Below are 24,882 nucleotides of genomic sequence, written 5' to 3' on the forward strand. Positions count from 1 at the left end.
GAGCTCTGCTGTTTCAAAGGGTGATGCCTGGGCATGTTTTGAGGTGAGTGGACTCTTCTCATTGTATTTATGTTTGCTGGGGTGCAGCGGATGGAGAGACAGACAGACAGACAGACAGACAGACAGACAGACAGACAGACAGACAGACAGACAGACAGACAGACAGACAGACAGACAGACAGACAGACAGACAGACAGACAGACAGACAGACAGACAGACAGACAGACAGACAGACAGACAGACAGACAGACAGAGAGAGAGAGAGAGAGAGAGAGAGAGAGAGAGAGAGAGAGAGAGAGAGAACCTGGCTAGTCTCAGCCAAGTAGAGCAGGACTCCATGCCTGTCGGGAGAAAGGACTGGGCAGGCTGGAGACAGGGAGTCTCGGGTCTGGAGGCCGGCTGGACATTGTCATACTCCTGACAGCAGGAGCCGTGTGTGTTTGTGAGTGAGTGAGTGAGTGAGTGAGTGAGTGTGTGTGTGTGTGTGTGTGTGTGTGTGTGTGTGTGTGTGTGTGACAGAGAGAGATTCTGTTTACTGGTGATTTTTCAACAGTTTCAAAGTAGATTCATTTGTCAAAGTGGTTGATATCGGGGCAGCAGGTAGCCAAGAGGTTAAGAGCGTTGGACCAGTAACCGAAAGGTTGCTGATTCTAAACCCTGAACCAACTAGGTGAAAAATCTGATGTGCCCTTGAGCAAGGCACTAATTGCTCCTGTAAGTCACTCTGGATAAGAGAGTTTACTAAAATGTAAATTTTTAAAAAAAAAATCTATTATGATACAATGCAGTATTTATCTTTAAAAATCTACATACATTACATTCTCTTAGCTTGTTATCATTTTTATAATAATTTATCCATAGTTTATAATAGTGATGGGAGAACATTTCCAGCCTTAGTTTACGCCAGTTATTAGTGATGAATTGCTGAGATGAATGAGATCAGACTTTCATGAAGTCATTGACACCATTAACCTTAGTCCACTCAGCTTAAATCCTTAGAATCACTGCTCAGAATGCTCCCTTTATCTGTCTTTCCCTCGCTCTCTCTCTCTCTCTCTCTCTCTCTCACACACACACACACACACACACACACACACACACACACACACACACACACACACACACACACACACACACACACACACACACACATACACAAACACAAACACACGCAAGACCCGAGCAGCTGCTTCAATTGTTGCGGAGCAGGAAGCTCTTTATTAGTTCCAGTGACTAGGGCTGTGATATCTGGCCTTGGGGAGGGAGAGGGGAGAGGTGTGTGGGGGGGGGGGGGATCTAATCATGTGATCAGAAGTGGTCCCAATCACAACCATTTGCTCTCTTAACAACTGTTTCTCGCATGTCGTCTGTGTGGTGTGTTAGTGTGTGTGTGTGTGTGTGTGTGTGTGTGTGAGAGAGAGTAATGTGAATATGAGAGTGTACGTTTGTGTGTGTGTGTGTGTGTGTGTGTGTGTGTGTGCGTGCGTGCGTGCGTGTGTGTGTGTGTTTGACTGCACGTGAACATGTGTGTGAATGCCCAATTGTAACTCCTCCCCCAACCGTCTTTCTTGTGAGGCAGGGGTCTGGTAGGGTCGGCTCAAGGTAATGTCTTGTGGCCCGGCCTAGTGACCCAGAACTGCATGCCTTTGTTCACTGTACTGGTTTGAATATACTGTATGTGTCTCCCGTCTTGGAGAGGGGATCTCTGGGGAGTTATGTTGCTAAATGGCTCGTTGGGCCCCTGAGAAATGGCCCTTAAGGCGTCTGCATGCTTCCCAGCGAAACAGTTCAGTCGAGTTCCTGCATATATTAGGACAACATTTTGGACTTTGTGATGTTTCTTTTCCGGTTGTTTGGGAAAAACAAAACAAAATTCTGGAGGCAATGCCAAAGTTCGGAGCCGAAATCTACGCCCCTTCGTCGGTGATTGGTCAACAGTAGGGATTCTTCAATAAAATGTTTGTTCATTCAATGAGAGACAAATCGTTTTCGTCAAAATTAATGACAGATTTCTTGAATTATCTTAGATTCATTCGGACTATTTTGAGGAAGTGTATACAGGCTACGGTGTCTCAAGATAGACAAACAGTATTATTATTGTTTTTCAAGCAAAAGTCCTTTAAGGGAGTATGCGAGCACACTTGTACAGTTCAGCTAGGCGCCAGCCGAACTTAGGCATGCTGACGCCTTTAGTGTCAGTGGTGATTGGTGAACCCTATAGTCAGTAGTGACAGTAGTGTGCAAGTGTATAAGAGAAAGTAGTGTGTGTGTGTGTGTGTCTGCGTGTGTGCTTCCAGCCTTGGAGGGAGTTTGCTTTCGAGGGAGACACGGTTTTGTCTCTGTTTTTATATTATGTGTATGTGTGTGTGTGTGTGTGTGTGAGTGAGAGGTTGATACCATAGGACTTGATAGTAAATGTCTTTAAGGAGATTGCATTTATTGGTGTGTTCCTTTCCATTTCCATACATGATCTCTATCAAAACCATAATCTCTATCAGAACAATGATCTCTATCAGAACAATGATCTCTATCAGAACAATGATCTCTATCAGAACAATGCACAGGGCCTACCCACAGACATCCAGAGGTACCCCCTCTCTCTCCCCCTCCCTCCTCTTTCTCTCTCTCCCTTTTCTCTCTCTCTTTCCCTCCTCTCGCACTCTCTCTTCCCCCTGCCTCTCTCCCAACCTCTTTACCTCATTCCCTAACTACCTCTCTCTCAATTCAATTTCAATTTGAGGGCTTCTCTCTCTTCTCTCTCTTCTCTCTCTCTCTCTCTCTCTCAGGTCAGCACGTGCCTCCCCTGCCAGGTTTTTGTTTCACATTCCTCTCTGAGAGTGAGGGATGAGAGAGAGTGGGAAGGGGTGGCCAAGTATGTCATTAATAATGGAGAGCAAACAAACTCCCAGGGGCCTCGGCTGTCCGTTTGTCTATTTTCCTGTCCTAAACCGTGAGTTATGGCCCTGTGACTGACTGTACAGGGAAGGGAGACGCACCACCCGCTTAGAGCCCGGAGCGCCAGTAGTATGGAACATAGAAGACAAATAATACACTCCCCACACACCAAGACACACACAATCATGTGCACACACACCTAAATGCACACACACTGGACACACACACACACACACACACACACACACACACACACACACACACACACACAATCTTATGCACACAAATGCACCAAAACATGCATACACACTGGACACACACACACACACACACACAATCTTATGCACACAAATGCACCGAAACATGCATACACACTGGACACACACACACATACACACACACACACTGGACACACACACACATATACACACACACACTGGACACACACACACATACACACACACACACTGGACACACACACACATACACACACACACACACACACACAATCGTATGCACAAAAATGCACCGAAACATGCATACACACACATCCCGAGCACTCATTTTCTACAGCTGGCCTTGCCCTTTGTTGTCCTTATCTGTTTCTCACAGAGCAGTAGGACTGACTAACCCACTGTTATATGTCTCTCACAGAGCAGCAGGACTGACTAACCCACTGTTATCTGTCTCTCACAGAGCAGAAGGACTGACTAACCCACTGTTATCTGTCTCTCACAGAGCAGAAGGACTGACTAACCCACTGTTATATGTCTCTCACAGAGCAGCAGGACTGACTAACCCACTGTTATCTGTCTCTCACAGAGCAGTAGGACTGACTAACCCACTGTTATATGTCTCTCACAGAGCAGCAGGACTGACTAACCCACTGTTATCTGTCTCTCACAGAGCAGTAGGACTGACTAACCCACTGTTATCAGTCTCTCACAGAGCAGAAGGACTGACTAACCCACTGTTATATGTCTCTCACAGAGCAGCAGGACTGACTAACCCACTGTTATCTGTCTCTCACAGAGCAGTAGGACTGACTAACCCACTGTTATCAGTCTCTCACAGAGCAGTAGGACTGACTAACCCACTGTTATCTGTCTCTAACAGAGCATTAGGACTGACTAACCCACTTATCTGTCTCACAGAGCATTAGGACTGACTAACCCACTGTTATCTGTCTCTCACAGAGCAGTAGGACTGACTAACCCACTGTTATCTGTCTCTCACAGAGCAGTTGGACTGACTAACCCACTGTTATCTGTCTCACAGAGCATTAGGACTGACTAACCCACTGTTATCTGTCTCACAGAGCATTAGGACTGACTAACCCACTGTTATCTGTCTCTCACAGAGCAGAAGGACTGACTAACCCACTGTTATCTGTCTCTCACAGAGCAGAAGGACTGACTAACCCACTGTTATCTGTCTCTCACAGAGCAGTAGGACTGACTAACCCACTGTTATCTGTCTCTCACAGAGCAGTAGGACTGACTAACCCACTGCTCAGCACCAGTGAATGAGTGCATACATGGGCCTACTCTGGGGCACACCTGGGGCACACATGGCTGGCTGATGCTTATTGCAGAACTGTGTGTGGAAATAGTTAAATGTGTCCATGTGCCTTTTTATTCACTCCACCCTCAGTCCTTATATGTGAAGGGGTTTATGTTGAAGTTGCAGAGAGAAGAGTAAGAAAATGCCTATAGACTACACTTCAATGCAGAATAATGTGAAAATGCCTATAGACTACACTTCAATGCAGAATAATGTGAAAATGCCTATAGACTACACTTCAATGCAGAATAATGTGAAAATGCCTATAGACTACACTTCAATGTAGAATAATGTGAAAATGCCTATAGACTACACTTCAATGCAGAATAATGTGAAAATGCCTATAGACTACACTTCAATGCAGAATAATGTGAACATGCCTATAGACTACACTTCAATGCAGAATAATGTGAAAATGCCTATAGACTACACTTCAATGCAGAATAATGTGAAAATGCCTATAGACTACACTTCAATGCAGAATAATGTGAAAATGCCTATAGACTACACTTCAATGCAAGACAGTAGGTTAGAAGGCCAACATTTCACTGCAATGCTTTACACACATGCTCTCCATTCTCCTGGCTTGTTCCCAACCATTTAAGATGTTTTAAATGTTGAATCGTCTTCAGGGGGTTAAATCCCAACGTCTGCCACATGTGACTCTATTTATCACTTTTATTACTCGTATTTTGACATTTTCCCTCTGTCAAAGTGCAAGTATTCCACTGTCATAATCGGCGTTGTGAAAACCGAGCCGTTCTAATGCATTAAACATGGCCTGTGGCGTATTGAACATCTGGCTTTGAATGACCTCTTTGCCTTGGTAGAGCCATTCACAGTAAGCCTCCCTCTTCACACCTGGTCTCAAACGAGCTTGCCTTTCTAGTCTCTCTTGTTCCTAATGTCCCAGTGCTCGTATCCAGTTTTATGGCCAACACTGTGTCTGCTATAGTAGACTAGTGTCAAACGACACATGGTTTTGCCTCGGAGCTGCCTTGCCTTACTCTCTGACTCTGTCCATGTCCGACATGATTTAAAAAATGAGTGCTGTCGAGACCGGCAGGTTAAGTGGACTGTCAAGCGGTTCGTAAAGAATAGGAGCCGGTTTGTCTGACCCTTCCAATGACAGAAGAGCTCCCAGTACTCTCTGATTTACGACAGTGTCGAGGGCTCAGGCCGGAGTTGAAAGAGACATCAGGGTGGCGGGGACTCGGCTGATTGATGAGCAAGAATATCAGTTATTCACAGAGAGGTGAGAAGGGCTGTAGCCCTGTTCTACTAAGCAAAGGAAAGAGTGCTGCTGCTGGAGATGGTTGAAGGGTGGGAACTATGGGGATTATGTCACTATTCTATACCAAGTGTGTGATTTAAAAAATTTTGGGACAAGCTTTTGTTTTGCGCAGGTGTGTTCACTGAATTTCTGATTTCCGACTGACCCTGGAACACCTGGAAGCCTACACTCCTCTCTCCACACACACACACACACACACACACACACACACAAACACACACACACACACACACACACACACACACACACACACACACACACACAGAGACACACACAGACACACACACTCCATCTGACCACTCAGTGATGCAGGTGTGTATTTTACTCTGGAATGGGCCATCAAATTACAATGGAGGCATCGTTTGCAGATGTGTGTGTGTGTCTGACATCGTTACAAACACGACCAAGATACCAACATATTAGAGGGCGTGTTGTATTATAAAGCAGTCCGTGGAGATTTACTTAAAAATGACCTTGTTCAATGAAATCCGTTAACCAGGTTTCTGGGTCTATGCCTAAGCTGAGAACATCAGTCCTTCTGCAATGCAAGAATACAATGTACGTTATTTGGATTCCTGCATTCATCATACCCAACAACACTCGGTGGGACAGAATGACAACCAACTGCACAATATGAATGCAAACCTCCGTTGTCTCTGCGAAGAGTCACATAAATGATTATCAGTTGGGATTGAATATGGGCCAGGGGCTTCCTCCCAAATAGGACCCTATTTCCTGTATCGTGCACTACTTTTGAACAGAGCCCTAAGAGCTCTGGTCAACACTAGGCCATTATATAGGGAATAGGGTGTGTGGAGGGCCATTCAAACCCAGAGCGCTGACTTCATGTCCATGTGGATGCTGTTCCCTTCCCTTTGAGCCCTTCAGCATTTACGAGTCGTCTCTCCCAATCACCCGTTTCTTCCCTGCTCTTTGAACTCAACTTTTTGCATGGGGCCACACTCCTTTAAAGCCATCGTCTGTCCGCCGTACATTCCTCTGTTTTCTGCTTCTCTCTGTTCTTGTCCTCTTTGACTCTCTCTCTGTCATTCAGTGCCAGTAAGTGCTATTCCATCGCTGCAGTCATTTTGTACAGGCTCCAGCCAGGACAGCCGTTTGTATTTTTGTAATTATAACTGAGTGACAAGGTTATAGACTGGATTTCTTTAGAGGGTGAATTGAGGGCAAACAAGAAGCCCTCTCTCTTTCTCCTCCTCTCTTCTCCCATCTCGCAGAGAAACGTGATGGGCCCACGTTGAAGACACATCTGTTACTTACACAGACACACACACACACATACACACAAAGGTACCCTGTTGACATTGGGCCAGGGCCAGCTATGTAGTCTGCTGCTGGCTGGAGATGTAAGGCCAGCCAACACAAACATGCAGCCTGGCCGTTCGAGGCTTCATCCAAAATGACACCCTATTCCATATTTAGTGCACTACTGTTGACCAAGGCCCATAGGACTCTGGTCTAAAGTAGTGAACTATATAGGGAATAGGGTTCTATAGGACTCTGGTCTAAAGTAGTAAACTATATAGGGAATAGGGTTCTATAGGACTCTGGTCTAAAGTAGTGAACTATATAGGGAATAGGGTTCTATAGGGCTCTGGTCTAAAGTAGTGCACTATATAGGGAATAGGGTACTATTTGGGACGCTACTGGCCGCTTGACAGTCTTGCCTTTTTGATGAAACCAAGTGAAAACAGCACTTTTCTCATCCTGTTTTTCTCTCCTTCCCTCTCTCTTTCTCTGTCTCTTTCTCTCCTTCCCTCTCTCTTTCTCTCTCTTTCTCTCCTTCTCTTTCTCTTTCTCTGTCTCTTTCTCTCCTTTCCTCTCTCTTTCTCTCTCTTTCTCTCTTTCTCTTTCTCTGTCTCTTTCTCTCCTTCCCTCTCTATTTCTCTGTCTTTCTCTCCTTCCCTCTCTCTTTCTGTCTCTTTCTCTCCTTCCCTCTCTATTTCTCTGTCTCTTTCTCTCCTTCCCTCTCTATTTCTCTGTCTCTTTCTCTCCTTCCCTTTCTCTTTCTCTGTCTCTTTCTCTCCTTCCCTCTCTATTTCTCTGTCCCTTTCTCTCCTTCCCTCTCTATTTCTCTGTATCTTTCTCTCATTCCCTCTCTTTCTCTGTCTCTTTCTCTCCTTCCCTCTCTATTTCTCTCTCTTTCTCTCCTTCCCTCTCTCTTTCTCTCTCTTTCTCTCCTTCCCTCTCTCTTTCTCTCTCTTTCTCTCCTTCCCTCTCTATTTCTCTGTCTCTTTCTCTCCTTCCCTCTCTATTTATCTGTCTCTTTCTCTCCTTCCCTCTCTATTTCTCTGTCTCTTTCTCTCCTTCCCTCTCTCCTTCTGTCTCTTTCTCTCCTTCCCTCTCTCTTTCTCTGTCTCTTTCTCTCCTTCCCTCTCTCTTTCTGTCTCTCTCTCCTTCCCTCTCTATTTCTCTGTCTCTTTCTCTCCTTCCCTCTCTATTTCTCTGTCTCTTTCTCTCCTTCCCTCTCTCTTTCTCTGTCTCTTTCTCTCCTTCACTCTCTATTTCTCTGTCTCTTTCTCTCCTTCTCTTTCTCTTTCTCTGTCTCTTTCTCTCCTTCCCTCTCTTTCTCTGTCTCTTTCTCTCCTTCCCTCTCTCTTTCTCTGTCTCTTTCTCTCCTTCCCTCTCTCTTTCTATGTCTCTTTCTCTCCTTCCCTCTCTCTTTCTCTGTCTCTTTCTCTCCTTCCCTCTCCCTTCATGGCGCCTCTAACATGCAGACTCATTTATTTTCCCTGTTGTCGCTTGTCCAAAAGACTTTCCCAAATTGTCCCCTATTCCCTACATAGAGCACTAGACATGCCTAAATGACCCCACAAAGTACTATAGATAATATTTGAAGGTCGGTAGATGGTGCATTTTATTTTAACAGCCCCTGATGATTGGACAATGGGGAGGTTACAATTAAATGTACCTTTGGCTGATTGGAGTTGTCATCGCCCAAGAGGCAAAAACTATAAATAAAGTTTTCAAATTAGCTGAAGGGAGCTAGCATCGTGTTCCTCATTGGAAAGGCGACACACACATACACACAGCCCTGATATAGTGGCTCTAAGCCTTTCTTTAGACAGTTGTCATGGGGAGAGTTGTCATGGGTTGTTGTCATAGGTTGTTGTCATGGGGAGAGTTGTCATGGGTTGTTGTCATATGGAGTTGTCATGGGTTGTTGTCTTGGGGAGAGTTGTCATGGGTTGTTGTCATAGGGAGAGTTGTCATGGGTTGTTGTCATAGGTTGTTGTCATGGGGAGAGTTGTCATGGGTTGTTGTCATGGGGAGAGTTGTCATATGGAGTTGTCATGGGTTGTTGTCTTGGGGAGAGTTGTCATGGGTTGTTGTCATAGGTTGTTGTCATAGGGAGAGTTGTCATGGGTTGTTGTCATAGGTTGTTGTCATGGGGAGAGTTGTCATGGGTTGTTGTCATGGGGAGAGTTGTCATGGGTTGTTGTCATATGGAGTTGTCATGGGTTGTTGTCTTGGGGAGAGTTGTTATGGATTGTTGTCATAGGGAGAGTTGTCATGGGTTGTTGTCATAGGTTGTTGTCATGGGGAGAGTTGTCATGGGTTGTTGTCTTGGGGAGAGTTGTCATTGATTGTTGTCATAGGGAGAGTTGTCATGGGTTGTTGTCATAGGTTGTTGTCATGGGGAGAGTTGTCATGGGTTGTTGTCATATGGAGTTGTCATGGGTTGTTGTCATAGGGAGAGTTTTCATGGGTTGTTGTCATAGGTTGTTGTCATGGGGAGAGTTGTCATGGGTTGTTGTCATAGGGAGAGTTGTCATGGGAGAGTTGTCATGAAGAGTGGTCATGGGGAGTTGTCATGGTGGAGTTGTCATGGGAGAGTTGTCATGAAGAGTTGTCATGGAGGAGTTGTCATGGGGAGTTGTCATGGAAGAGTTGTCATGGTGGAGTTGTCATGGGGAGTTGTCATAGGTTGTTGTCATGGGAAGAGTTGTCATGGGTTGTTGTCATATGGAGTTGTCATGGGTTGTTGTCATGGGAGAGTTGTCATGGGGAGTTGTCATGGAAGAGTTGTCATGAAGGACTTGTCATGGGGGAGTTGTCATGGGGAGTTGTCATGGAGGAGTTGTCATGGAGGAGTTGTCATGGGGAGTTGTCATGGGAGACTTGTCATGGGGAGTTGTCATGGAGAAGTTGTCATGGGAGAGTTGTCATGAAGGAGTTGTCATGGGAGAGTTGTCATGGAGGAGTTGTCATGGGAGAGTTGTCATGGAGGAGTTGTCATGGAAGAGTTGTCATGGTGGAGTTGTCATGAAGGAGTTGTCATGGGAGAGTTGTCATGAAGGAGTTGTCATGGGAGAGTTGTCATGGAGGAGTTGTCATGGGGTATTGTCATGGAAGAGTTGTCATGGTGGAGTTGTCATGAAGGAGTTGTCATGGGAGAGTTGTCATGGAGGAGTTGTCATGGGAGAGTTGTCATGGAGGAGTTGTCATGGGGTATTGTCATGGAAGAGTTGTCATGGAAGAGTTGTCATGGAGGAGTTGTCATGGGGTATTGTCATGGAAGAGTTGTCATGGTGGAGTTGTCATGAAGGAGTTGTCATGGGAGAGTTGTCATGGAGGAGTTGTCATGGGAGAGTTGTCATGGAGGAGTTGTCATGGGGTATTGTCATGGAAGAGTTGTCATGGAAGAGTTGTCATGGTGGAGTTGTCATGAAGGAGTTATCATGGGAGAGTTGTCATGAAGAAGTTGTCTTGGTGGAGTTGTCATGGAGGAGTTGTCATGGGGAGTTGTCATGGTGGAGCTGTCATGAATACTTGTCATGAAGACTTGACATGGAGGAGTTGTCATGAATACTTCTCATGAAGACTTGTCATGGGGAGTTGTCATGAAGGAGTTGTCATGGTGGAGTTGTCATGGGGAGTTGTCATGGAAGAGTTGTCATGGTGGAGTTGTCATGAAGGAGTTGTCATGGGAGAGTTGTCATGAAGGAGTTGTCATGGAGGAGTTGTCATGGGAGACTTGTCATGAAGGAGTTGTCATGAAGGAGTTGTCATGGAGGAGTTGTCATGAAGGAGTTGTCATGGGAGAGTTGTCATGGAAGAGTTGTCATGGGAGAGTTGTCATGAAGGAGTTGTCATGGTGGAGTTGTCATGAAGGAGTTGTCATGGGGAGTTGTCATGGTGGAGTTGTCATGAATACTTGTCATGAAGACTTGACATGGAGGAGTTGTCATGAGTACTTGTCATGAAGACTTGTCATGGAGGAGTTGTCATGGAGGAGTTGTCATGAAAACTTGTCATGAAGAGTTGTCATGGAGGAGTTGTCATGAAGACTTGTCATGAAGAGTTGTCATGGAGGAGTTGTCATGGAGGAGTTGTCATGGAGGAGTTGTCATGGGGAGTTGTCAGGGGGGAGTTGTCATGGAGGAGTTGTCATGGGGAGTTGTCATGGGGGAGTTGTCATGGAAGAGTTGTCATGAAGGAGTTGTCATGAAGAGTTGTCATGAAGAGTTGTCATGAAGAGTTGTCATGGAGGAGTTGTCATGGAGGAGTTGTCATGGAAGAGTTGTCATGTAAGAGTTGTCATGGAGGAGTTGTCATGGGGAGTTGTCATGGTGAGTTGTCGTGGGAGAGTTGTCATGGGGAGTTGTCATGGAGGAGTTGTCATGAAGACTTGTCATGAAGAGTTGTCATGGAGGAGTTGTTATAAAGGAGCTGTCATGGTGGAGTTGTCATGAAGGAGTTGTCATGGAGGAGTTGTTATGAAGGAGTTGTCATGGTGGAGTTGTCATGGAAGAGTTGTCATGGGAGAGTTGTCATGGTGGAGTTGTCATGAAGGAGTTGTCATGGGAGAGTTGTCATGAAGGAGTTGTCATGGGAGAGTTGTCATGGAGGAGTTGTCATGGGGTATTGTCATGGAAGAGTTGTCATGGTGGAGTTGTCATGAAGGAGTTGTCATGGGAGAGTTGTCATGGAGGAGTTGTCATGGGAGAGTTGTCATGGAGGAGTTGTCATGGGGTATTGTCATGGAAGAGTTGTCATGGAAGAGTTGTCATGGTGGAGTTGTCATGAAGGAGTTATCATGGGAGAGTTGTCATGAAGAAGTTGTCTTGGTGGAGTTGTCATGGAGGAGTTGTCATGGGGAGTTGTCATGGTGGAGCTGTCATGAATACTTGTCATGAAGACTTGACATGGAGGAGTTGTCATGAATACTTCTCATGAAGACTTGTCATGGGGAGTTGTCATGAAGGAGTTGTCATGGTGGAGTTGTCATGGGGAGTTGTCATGGAAGAGTTGTCATGGAGGAGTTGTCATGGGGAGTTGTCATGGAAGAGTTGTCATGGTGGAGTTGTCATGAAGGAGTTGTCATGGGAGAGTTGTCATGAAGGAGTTGTCATGGAGGAGTTGTCATGGGAGAGTTGTCATGAAGGAGTTGTCATGGAGGAGTTGTCATGGGGGAGTTGTCATGGAAGAGTTCTCATGGAAGAGTTCTCATGGAAGAGTTGTCATGGAAGAGTTGTCATGGAAGAGTTGTCATGGAAGAGTTGTCATGGTGGAGTTGTCATGAAGGAGTTGTCTTGGTGGAGTTGTCATGAAGGAGTTGTCATGGGAGAGTTGTCATGGAAGAGTTGTCATGGGAGAGTTGTCATGAAGGAGTTGTCATGGTGGAGTTGTCATGGAGGAGTTGTCATGGGGAGTTGTCATGGTGGAGTTGTCATGAATACTTGTCATGAAGACTTGACATGGAGGAGTTGTCATGAGTACTTGTCATGAAGACTTGTCATGGAGGAGTTGTCATGGAGGAGTTGTCATGAAAACTTGTCATGAAGAGTTGTCATGGAGGAGTTGTCATGAAGACTTGTCATGAAGAGTTGTCATGGAGGAGTTGTCATGGAGGAGTTGTCATGGAGGAGTTGTCATGAAAACTTGTCATGAAGAGTTGTCATGGAGGAGTTGTCATGTAGACTTGTCATGAAGAGTTGTCATGGAGGAGTTGTCATGGAGGAGTTGTCATGGGGAGTTGTCAGGGGGGAGTTGTCATGGAAGAGTTGTCATGGAGGAGTTGTCATGGAGGAGTTGTCATGGAGGAGTTGTCATGGGGAGTTGTCATGGGGGAGTTGTCATGGAAGAGTTGTCATGAAGGAGTTGTCATGAAGAGTTGTCATGAAGAGTTGTCATGGAGGAGTTGTCATGGGGAGTTGTCATGGAAGAGTTGTCATGTAAGAGTTGTCATGTAAGAGTTGTCATGGAGGAGTTGTCATGGGGAGTTGTCATGGTGAGTTGTCGTGGGAGAGTTGTCATGGGGAGTTGTCATGGAGGAGTTGTCATGAAGACTTGTCATGAAGAGTTGTCATGGAGGAGTTGTTATAAAGGAGCTGTCATGGTGGAGTTGTCATGAAGGAGTTGTCATGAAGGAGTTGTCATGGAGGAGTTGTCATGGAGGAGTTGTCATGAAAACTTGTCATGAAGAGTTGTCATGGAGGAGTTGTCATGAAGACTTGTCATGAAGAGTTGTCATGGAGGAGTTGTCATGGAAGAGTTGTCATGGAAGAGTTGTCATGGAAGAGTTGTCATGGTGGAGTTGTCATGAAGGAGTTGTCTTGGTGGAGTTGTCATGAAGGAGTTGTCATGGGAGAGTTGTCATGGAAGAGTTGTCATGGGAGAGTTGTCATGAAGGAGTTGTCATGGTGGAGTTGTCATGGAGGAGTTGTCATTGGGAGTTGTCATGGTGGAGTTGTCATGAATACTTGTCATGAAGACTTGACATGGAGGAGTTGTCATGAGTACTTGTCATGAAGAGTTGTCATGGAGGAGTTGTCATGAAGACTTGTCATGAAGAGTTGTCATGAAGAGTTGTCATGGAGGAGTTGTCATGGAGGAGTTGTCATGGAGGAGTTGTCAGGGGGGAGTTGTCATGGAGGAGTTGTCATGGAGGAGTTGTCATGGGGAGTTGTCAGGGGGGAGTTGTCATGGAAGAGTTGTCATGGAGGAGTTGTCATGGAGGAGTTGTCATGGGGAGTTGTCATGGGGGAGTTGTCATGGAAGAGTTGTCATGAAGGAGTTGTCATGAAGAGTTGTCATGAAGAGTTGTCATGGAGGAGTTGTCATGGGGAGTTGTCATGGAAGAGTTGTCATGGAAGAGTTGTCATGTAAGAGTTGTCATGGAGGAGTTGTCATGGGGAGTTGTCATGGTGAGTTGTCGTGGGAGAGTTGTCATGGGGAGTTGTCATGGAGGAGTTGTCATGAAGACTTTTCATGAAGAGTTGTCATGGAGGAGTTGTTATAAAGGAGCTGTCATGGTGGAGTTGTCATGAAGGAGTTGTCATGGAGGAGTTGTCATGGAGGAGTTGTCATGAAAACTTGTCATGAAGAGTTGTCATGGAGGAGTTGTCATGAAGACTTGTCATGAAGAGTTGTCATGGAGGAGTTGTCATGGAGGAGTTGTCATGGAGGAGTTGTCATGGAGGAGTTGTCATGAAAACTTGTCATGAAGAGTTGTCATGGAGGAGTTGTCATGAAGACTTGTCATGAAGACTTGTCATGGAGGAGTTGTCATGGAGGAGTTGTCATGGAGGAGTTGTCATGGGGAGTTGTCAGGGGGGAGTTGTCAGGGGGGAGTTGTCATGGAAGAGTTGTCATGGAGGAGTTGTCATGGAGGAGTTGTCATGGGGAGTTGTCATGGGGGAGTTGTCATGGAAGAGTTGTCATGAAGGAGTTGTCATGAAGAGTTGTCATGAAGAGTTGTCATGGTGGAGTTGTCATGGAAGAGTTGTCATGGAAGAGTTGTCATGGAGGAGTTGTCATGGGGAGTTGTCATGGTGAGTTGTCATGGGAGAGTTGTCATGGGGAGTTGTCATGGAGGAGTTGTCATGAAGACTTGTCATGAAGAGTTGTCATGGAGGAGTTGTTATAAAGGAGCTGTCATGGTGGAGTTGTCATGAAGGAGTTGTCATGGAGGAGTTGTTATGAAGGAGTTGTCATGGTGGAGTTGTCATGGAAGAGTTGTCATGGGAGAGTTGTCATGGTGGAGTTGTCATGAAGGAGTTGTCATGGGAAGTTGTCATGGTGGAGTTTTCATGGTGGAGTTGTCATGAAGGAGTTGTCATGGGAGAGTTGTCATGAAGGAGTTGTCATGGAGGAGTTGTCATGGGAGAGTTGTCATGAAAGAGTTGTCATGGAGGAGTTGTCATGGAAGAGTTGTCATGGAAGAGTTGTCATGGTGGAGTTGTCATGAAGGAGTTGTCTTGGTGGAGTTTTCATGAAGGAGTTGTCATGGGAGAGTTGTCATAAATGAGTTGTCATGGGAGAGTTGTCATGAAGGAGTTGTCATGGGGAGTTGTCATAGTGGAGTTGTCATGAATACTTGTCATGAAGACTTGACATGGAGGAGTTGTCATGAATACTTGTCATGAAGACTTGTCATGAAGAGTTGTCATGGAGGAGTTGTCATGAAGACTTGTCTTGGAAGAGTTGTCATGGAGGAGTTGTCATGAAGACTTGTCATGAAGAGTTGTCATGGAGGAGTTGTTATAAAGGAGCTGTCATGGTGGAGTTGTCATGAAGGAGTTGTCATGGAGGAGTTGTTATGAAGGAGTTGTCATGGTGGAGTTGTCATGGAAGAGTTGTCATGGGAGAGTTGTCATGGTGGAGTTGTCATGAAGGAGTTGTCATGGGAGAGTTGTCATGAAGGAGTTGTCATGGGAGAGTTGTCATGGAGGAGTTGTCATGGTGTATTGTCATGGAAGAGTTGTCATGGTGGAGTTGTCATGAAGGAGTTGTCATGGGAGAGTTGTCATGGGAGAGTTGTCATGGAGGAGTTGTCATGGGAGAGTTGTCATGGAGGAGTTGTCATGGGGTATTGTCATGGAAGAGTTGTCATGGAAGAGTTGTCATGGTGGAGTTGTCATGAAGGAGTTATCATGGGAGAGTTGTCATGAAGAAGTTGTCTTGGTGGAGTTGTCATGGAGGAGTTGTCATGGGGAGTTGTCATGGTGGAGCTGTCATGAATACTTGTCATGAAGACTTGTCATGAAGGAGTTGTCATGGTGGAGTTGTCATGGGGAGTTGTCATGGAAGAGTTGTCATGGAGGAGTTGTCATGGGGAGTTGTCATGGAAGAGTTGTCATGGTGGAGTTGTCATGAAGGAGTTGTCATGGGAGAGTTGTCATGAAGGAGTTGTCATGGAGGAGTTGTCATGGGAGAGTTGTCATGAAGGAGTTGTCATGGAGGAGTTGTCATGGGGGAGTTGTCATGGAAGAGTTCTCATGGAAGAGTTGTCATGGAAGAGTTGTCATGGAAGAGTTGTCATGGAAGAGTTGTCATGGTGGAGTTGTCATGAAGGAGTTGTCTTGGTGGAGTTGTCATGAAGGAGTTGTCATGGGAGAGTTGTCATGGAAGAGTTGTCATGGGAGAGTTGTCATGGTGGAGTTGTCATGGAGGAGTTGTCATGGGGAGTTGTCATGGTGGAGTTGTCATGAATACTTGTCATGAAGACTTGACATGGAGGAGTTGTCATGAGTACTTGTCATGAAGACTTGTCATGGAGGAGTTGTCATGGAGGAGTTGTCATGAAAACTTGTCATGAAGAGTTGTCATGGAGGAGTTGTCATGAAGACTTGTCATGAAGAGTTGTCATGGAGGAGTTGTCATGGAGGAGTTGTCATGGAGGAGTTGTCATGAAAACTTGTCATGAAGAGTTGTCATGGAGGAGTTGTCATGAAGAGTTGTCATGGAGGAGTTGTCATGGAGGAGTTGTCATGGAGGAGTTGTCATGGAGGAGTTGTCATGGGGAGTTGTCAGGGGGGAGTTGTCATGGAAGAGTTGTCATGGAGGAGTTGTCATGGAGGAGTTGTCATGGGGAGTTGTCATGGGGGAGTTGTCATGGAAGAGTTGTCATGAAGGAGTTGTCATGAAGAGTTGTCATGAAGAGTTGTCATGGAGGAGTTGTCATGGGGAGTTGTCATGGAAGAGTTGTCATGGAAGAGTTGTCATGGAGGAGTTGTCATGGGGAGTTGTCATGGTGAGTTGTCGTGGGAGAGTTGTCATGGGGAGTTGTCATGGAGGAGTTGTCATGAAGACTTGTCATGAAGAGTTGTCATGGAGGAGTTGTTATAAAGGAGCTGTCATGGTGGAGTTGTCATGAAGGAGTTGTCATGGAGGAGTTGTCATGGAGGAGTTGTCATGAAGACTTGTCATGAAGAGTTGTCATGGAGGAGTTGTCATGAAGACTTGTCATGAAGAGTTGTCATGGAGGAGTTGTCATGGAAGAGTTCTCATGGAAGAGTTGTCATGGAAGAGTTGTCATGGAAGAGTTGTCATGGTGGAGTTGTCATGAAGGAGTTGTCTTGGTGGAGTTGTCATGAAGGAGTTGTCATGGGAGAGTTGTCATGGAAGAGTTGTCATGGGAGAGTTGTCATGAAGGAGTTGTCATGGTGGAGTTGTCATGGAGGAGTTGTCATTGGGAGTTGTCATGGTGGAGTTGTCATGAATACTTGTCATGAAGACTTGACATGGAGGAGTTGTCATGAGTACTTGTCATGAAGACTTGTCATGGAGGAGTTGTCATGGAGGAGTTGTCATGAAAACTTGTCATGAAGAGTTGTCATGGAGGAGTTGTCATGAAGACTTGTCATGAAGAGTTGTCATGGAGGAGTTGTCATGGAGGAGTTGTCATGGAGGAGTTGTCATGAAAACTTGTCATGAAGAGTTGTCATGGAGGAGTTGTCATGAAGACTTGTCATGAAGAGTTGTCATGGAGGAGTTGTCATGGAGGAGTTGTCATGGAGGAGTTGTCATGGGGAGTTGTCAGGGGGGAGTTGTCATGGAAGAGTTGTCATGGAGGAGTTGTCATGGAGGAGTTGTCATGGGGAGTTGTCATGGGGGAGTTGTCATGGAAGAGTTGTCATGAAGGAGTTGTCATGAAGAGTTGTCATGAAGAGTTGTCATGGAGGAGTTGTCATGGGGAGTTGTCATGGAAGAGTTGTCATGGAAGAGTTATCATGTAAGAGTTGTCATGGAGGAGTTGTCATGGGGAGTTGTCATGGTGAGTTGTCGTGGGAGAGTTGTCATGGGGAGTTGTCATGGAGGAGTTGTCATGAAGACTTGTCATGAAGAGTTGTCATGGAGGAGTTGTTATAAAGGAGCTGTCATGGTGGAGTTGTCATGAAGGAGTTGTCATGGAGGAGTTGTCATGGAGGAGTTGTCATGAAAACTTGTCATGAAGAGTTGTCATGGAGGAGTTGTCATGAAGACTTGTCATGAAGAGTTGTCATGGAGGAGTTGTCATGGAGGAGTTGTCATGAAAACTTGTCATGAAGAGTTGTCATGGAGGAGTTGTCATGAAGACTTGTCATGAAGAGTTGTCATGGAGGAGTTGTCATGGAGGAGTTGTCATGGAGGAGTTGTCATGGGGAGTTGTCAGGGGGGAGTTGTCATGGAAGAGTTGTCATGGAGGAGTTGTCATGGAGGAGTTGTCATGGGGAGTTGTCATGGGGGAGTTGTCATGGAAGAGTTGTCATGAAGGAGTTGTCATGAAGAGTTGTCATGAAGAGTTGTCATGGGGAGTTGTCATGGAAGAGTTGTCATGGAAGAGTTGTCATGTAAGAGTTGTCATGGAGGAATTGTCATGGGGAGTTGTCATGGTGAGTTGTCATGGGAGAGTTGTCATGGGGAGTTGTCATGGAGGAGTTGTCATGAAGACTTGTCATGAAGAGTTGTCATGGAGGAGTTGTTATAAAGGAGCTGTCATGGTGGAGTTGTCATGAAGGAGTTGTCATGGAGGAGTTGTTATGAAGGAGTTGTCATGGTGGAGTTGTCATGGAAGAGTTGTCATGGGAGAGTTGTCATGGTGGAGTTGTCATGAAGGAGTTGTCATGGGAAGTTGTCATGGTGGAGTTTTCATGGTGGAGTTGTCATGAAGGAGTTGTCATGGGAGAGTTGTCATGAAGGAGTTGTCATGGAGGAGTTGTCATGGGAGAGTTGTCATGAAAGAGTTGTCATGGAGGAGTTGTCATGGAAGAGTTGTCATGGAAGAGTTGTCATGGTGGAGTTGTCATGAAGGAGTTGTCTTGGTGGAGTTGTCATGAAGGAGTTGTCATGGGAGAGTTGTCATAAATGAGTTGTCATGGGAGAGTTGTCATGAAGGAGTTGTCATGGGGAGTTGTCATAGTGGAGTTGTCATGAATACTTGTCATGAAGACTTGACATGGAGGAGTTGTCATGAATACTTGTCATGAAGACTTGTCATGAAGAGTTGTCATGGAGGAGTTGTCATGAAGACTTGTCTTGGAAGAGTTGTCATGAAGGAGTTGTCATGAAGGAGTTGTCATGGGGAGTTGTCATGGGAGAGTTGTCATGGAAGAGTTGTCATGGAAGAGTTGTCATGGAAGAGTTGTCATGGGGAGTTGTCATGGTGAGTTGTCGTGGGAGAGTTGTCATGGGGAGTTGTCATGGAGGAGTTGTCATGAAGACTTGTCATGAAGACTTGTCATGAAGAGTTGTCATGGGGAGTTGTCATGGGAGAGTTGTCATGGAAGAGTTGTCATGGAAGAGTTGTCATGGAGGAGTTGTCATGGGGAGTTGTCGTGGGAGAGTTGTCATGGAGGAGTTGCCATGGGGGAGTTGTCATGGAGGAGTTGTCATGGGTGTGCTGGTGTGTGTGTGTGCTTTCGTGTGTATGTGTACAGTATATTTGAGCAAGAGAGAGATGTGATCTGTATTGTCAGTGTGTGTGGACAGGCAGAGAGACCAGGTGCAGGCTTTGTTTCCAGTCTACTCTCACCATACTGCATTCAATGCCTTATGTCTTTAACCTCCCTCACTCCACCCCTTTCACACTCTATCCCCTTCTCCCTCCCTATATCTCCATCTCCCTCCCTATATCCCCTTCTCCCTCCCTATATCCCCTTCTCCCTCCCTATATCCCCCTCTCTCTCCCTATATCCCCATCTCCCTCCCTATTTCCCCCTCTCCCTCCCTCTATCCCCTCTCCCTCCCTCAATCCCCTCTCCGCCCCCACCCTCCCCATATCTCCCTCTCCCTCCCTCTATCCCCTCCTCCCTCCATATATCCCCTCTCCCCCCTCTCCCTCCCCTTATCCTCCTCTCCCTCCCTCTATCCCCCTCTCCCTCCCTATATCCCTTCCTACCTCCCTATATCTCCCTCCCTATATCTCCCTTTCCCTCCCTCTATCCCATCCTCCCTATATCCCTCCTCCCTCCCTCTATCCCATCCTCCCTATATCCCCTCCTCCCTCCCTCTATCCTCCTCTCCCTCCCTCTATCCCCTCCTCCCTATACCTCCCTCCTCCCTCTCTCTACCCCCCTCTCCCTCCCTATGTCTCCCTCTCCCTCCCTCTATCCCCCTCTCCCTCCCTCTCTCTATCCCCTCCTCCCTCCCTATATCCCCCCCACCCTCCCTATATCCCCTCTCCCTTCCTTTATCCCCCTCTCCCTCCCTCTATCCCCCTCTCCCTCCCTCTATCCCACTCTCCCTCCCTTGGAACACAGCATTGTGTTTCTCCCCTTGGCTGGGGGAGCCGGGGCCCTTCTGTCCCTTCTGTCTCCTTCACAGGTGACTGTTGGGGGTCCCAGCTGGCCAGCCTCTTGCCCGATTAGATCCATATGGAGGATGGGGGACAGAGGAAGGAGGGATGAGGAGGGGGCCGGTTGTGGTGCTAAGGGGCTGATAGCTTAAAACCCTTTTGTGTCCTTGGCATGGTGGGCAGGCTTCTTCCTCTGTTCTTGTCCTCTTTGACTCTCTCATTCTTTTTCTCCTTCTCTCTCCCTTTGTCTCTCTTTTTCTCCCTCTTTCTCTCTCTCTCTCTTTCTCTCTCTTTCTCTCTGTTTCTCTCTCTATATCTCCTGAGTGTTTTGTTGGTAGGAGTGCGGGGCGTTAGGTAGGTGGGTGCATTGCTCCTTTTTTGTCTTATAATTCATTTTAAATGGATTTAAGCATTCAGAGTTTAGAACTAGCGAGGTCTTTTGATGGAAATGTATCTTTCTAAAATCACAAGCATAATTTGCCTTTTAGAAGCTAGTCATTTTGACTTTCTTTAGAAGCGCTTCTCTATTTGTTGTTTCAGACATTGGTGCTGTTGTTCTTGCTGTTGTTGTTGTACAGTCACATTGTCTGTCAGGTGTCCTTAAGTTACAACATCAAGGTTGGCTATGTGTGGGTTGGAATGTCCCACATGGCAGGAAATGTCCCTGAGTTGTGACATGGGGCATGTTTGCATGTGTATCTGTCTGTGTGTGTGTGTGTGTGTGTGTGTGTGTGTGTGTTCAGAGGAAGCTGTCAGACAGTGATAAGTGGTGCACTGCCTCCCCTTTCACTCCATCCCACATGACAGCCTCTAGGTGTGTGTGGGGGGGGGGGGGGGGGGGGGGTGGAACAGAACTGACAGCATGGGTCTTCTACACTGAATTTAGATCATGAAATGACATGATAATAGGTGTTTTATCTTCCTTGAGACTCAGATCTGTTGTATCTGACAACCTGTAGTTGAAAGTCAAATTGTCAGTACCACACAAGTTGTCACTTTTATCACACAAACATTCCTCTACCTTTTGTCTTATATCTGCATTTTTCATCTGATTACTTACTCAAATGTAACACAAATAGCCTCAAGACACACACACGCGTGTCATGTTTGATCTAGTTATTAAATGTAGAGACTCTTTTACTGGCCTTGTGGTAATACACCGTAGCAGGGAGGAGGTGTCGTTCATTCCAGTTCACCGCTTCATCTGTTTCTCAAAACATTCCTCTTTTCTATCTCTCTTTCTCTCTTTCTCTCTTTCTCTCTCCCTCTCTTTTTCTCTCTCTCTCTCTCTCTCTTTCTCTCTCTCTCTCTCTCTCTTTCTCTCTTTCTCTCTCTCTCTCTTTCTCTCTCTCTCTTTCTCTCTCTCTCTCTTTCTCTCTTTCTTTCTCTCTCTCTCTCTCTCTCTCTCTCTCTCTCTCTCTCTCTCTTTCTCTCTCCCTCTCTTTCTCTCTTTCACTCTCCCTCTCTCTTTTTCTCTCTCTCTCTCTCTCTCTCTCTCTCTCTCTTTCTCTCTCCCTCTCTTTCTCTCTTTCTCTCTCTCTCTCTTTCTCTCTCTCTCTCTCTCTCGGAGTGCATGCTGGGAGTGAGTCGTCAAGCAGGAGTGATTGTGAGAACGAATGGAATTTCTTTTCACTCTATTGGGTTTTGGTATGTACATATATATATATTGATTAGTTTAGTTGTTTTAAGGGTATATTGTTTAACTATCACTAAGCACGTATAGGGGTGGTGGGATCTTTGAGGTTGGTTTTTCGCGAGGGCACAACCAGCGGGTGGGGCTGGTTGCAATGGCCACTCGCGGAAATGTAGAGTTTGAAAAACTTAGTCGGAGGCATGGAGTAAAAATTCCTGCTGCGGCTGGGTGTTCAGTGGAAGAATGTAGCTTGGCTGTGGGTGCTATCATTGGGTATGATAGCATTAAATCAGCCTCAAGGATGAATAGCGCTGTAGTGATATTCTTAGATTCAATTGAAAAGGTGAATAAGATAGTTGAGAGGGGTGTTGTGTTGCGGGAGACACAGACGGCGGTATTTCCGCTTATGAATCCTGCGAAGAAAGTTATGCTTTCTAACGTGCCACCATTTGTTAGAGATGAAGTGTTAGAGCGAGAGTTATCTCGCCATGGTCAAATCGTATCTACAATAAAGAAGGTTCTTTTTGGATGCAAATCTCCGTTGTTGAAACATGTCGTGTCTCATAGGAGACAAGTGCATATGATTTTAAAAAAGGAAGGAGATGAACTGAATTTAGCGTTTAGTTTTAAGATTGATGGATTTGATTATGTCTTTTATGCATCTACTGAATCAATGAAATGTTTTGGATGTGGAAGAGAGGGGCATTTGGTGCGTAATTGTCCCGAGAATGAACGCGCTGAGCCTGGTAGTAGCTTTAGTGCGGGTGCAACTAACGTACCACAGCGAAGGGATGAAAATACTACAGGTGTAGGGGAAGAGAGAAGGTGGGCAGATGTGGTTGGAAAAGTAGGAGAGGAAGGCATTGTGGATACGGGGGCAATTGTGGTAGATCAGAACAAAGAGGGAGGGGAAACACTAGGTGAGATTGCGACTGCCGTCGCTGAGGTGGTGCTGGAAAATGAAATTGGAGGTCAAGAGGAGATTGAAATAACGGAAAAAGAAGCGGATGTTTTCAAAATACCGAGGAGTAAAAGGAAGAATTTAAGGGGTGGTGAAGGGTCTAATTCTAAGAGAAAGGTAGAGATGGATAAATCAGGTGAAGATGAACAGGTTGTAGAGATGGGGTTTTCTTCTGGGGAGGATAGCGAGAGTGAGTCATCTGACGCGTCACAACAATATAGTGAGATAGATGGGGTGGAAGGGAGGTATGGGATCGAGAAGATACGTCAATTTCTGAAGTTGACAAAAGGGAAGAAATATATGCAGGATTACAATGTAACTGATTTTTTCCCTGAACGTGAATTATTTATTGAATCAGCAAAGTTTCTGATGTCAAAAATTACAGGGGGAGGTTTGAAAAGCCCTGAAATTGCTAGACTCAAGAAAGTGGTCACGAGAGTAATAAGTGATGCAAATTCTAAAGAAAATGAAAGAGTTCAGTTGCAGTTTTAACTCTGTAAAGAGATGTGGTGGCTGTATCTTCCTCTGTATTTTTTTCTTATCCATGAGCAGTTTTAAGATCTCTTCTTTAAACGTAAATGGGGCAAGAGATGTTAAAAAAAGAGCCATGGTGTATGAGTTAATGAGGGGAAAGGGAAGTGACATAATTTTTCTACAAGAAACGCATAGTAATTTGGAAAATGAAGTTATGTGGCAACAGGAGTGGGGGGGGGCAGTGGTGTGTAGTCATAAAAACTCAAAAAGTGGGGGTGTGGTTATCTTGTTCTCAAAAGGGTTTTTTCCTTTGTCATATGAGGTTGAAGAGGTAGTTGAGGGGAGGTTATTAAAAGTTAGAGCAAGGTATGAAAACATCAATATGTGTCTGATAAATGTATATGCCCCAGTGGTGACAGTTGAGAGGGTATGTTTTTTAGAGACATTATCAAATACCATTGAGAAATGTAACAAAGAAGATTATTTGTTTATTGCTGGGGATTTTAACTGCACAGTTAGCGATTTAGATAGAAATCACCAAGAACCTCATATAGCCTCAAGGACGTTTTTAAAACGCCTTATTGTAACAAATGAACTGTGTGATATTTGGCGGAGTCAACATGAAGGAACAAGGCAGTACACCTGGGCGCATGTGAGAGAGAACATCATCTCTATGGCCAGGTTAGATAGGTTTTATGTTTTTGAGCATCAATCTCAGGTCTGTAAATCAAGTGTGATAACTCCAGTGGGATTTTCTGATCATTGTTTAATAACAGAGGTGGTGTTCATTAACGATGTAAAACCTAAAAGCGCATACTGGCATTTTAATATAACTTTATTGAGTGATGCTCACTTCAGGAAATGTTTCAGTATTTTTTGGGAGAGGTGGAGGGCTCAAAAGGCCAGTTTTGTATCCCTTCAACAATGGTGGGATATAGGGAAAATACAGATTCAACAATTTTGTAATCAATACACGAGGAATGTCACCAAGGATATCACCAGATCAATGAAAGCCCTAGAGATTGAAATAGTGGAACTCATGACGTTGGTTGAGACCACAGGAGATCGAGGCCATACTCAGGCCCTCAAGAGGAGAAAAGCTGCATTGGCAGATCTGCTGGGTATCAGAGCACAGGGGGCACTGGTGAGAAGTAAATTTCAGGGCATATCTGAAATGGATGCCTCATCCAAATTTTTCTTTGGTTTAGAGAAAAAGAATGGACAAAGAAAAATTATTCATTGTCTCAAATCAGCTGTTGGACAAGAGCTCACTAGCCCTAGTGAAATCAGAAAGAGGGCAGTAGAGTTCTATGCTGAGCTCTACAAGTGTGAGTACAAAGAGGACAAAACAGTGACACAGCAGTTCTTTGATGGGCTCCCAAAGGTGCCTGCAGAAGCTCAGGTTGAGCTTGAGCAACCATTGTCTTTGCAGGATTTATACACTGCATTAAAAGGCATGGAAAATGGAAGGGCACCAGGCATTGATGGGCTTCCCGTTGACTTTTTTAAGTCTTTTTGGGCTATGTTGGGAGAGGATTGGTTA

The 24,882-nt window shown here is 45.5% G+C and overlaps 1 protein-coding gene across 4 annotated transcripts in view; it reads left to right on the forward strand.

Annotated features, from left to right (window-relative positions):
- Positions 1-24,882, forward strand: part of LOC110529037 (protein CBFA2T2) — an 81,165-nt gene that overhangs the window by 19,144 nt on the left and 37,139 nt on the right. The gene's annotated exons all lie outside the window — the stretch shown is intronic.

The sequence above is a fragment of the Oncorhynchus mykiss genome, chromosome 7 (genome assembly GCF_013265735.2).
Source record: "Oncorhynchus mykiss isolate Arlee chromosome 7, USDA_OmykA_1.1, whole genome shotgun sequence".
Lineage (NCBI taxonomy): Eukaryota > Metazoa > Chordata > Actinopteri > Salmoniformes > Salmonidae > Oncorhynchus > Oncorhynchus mykiss.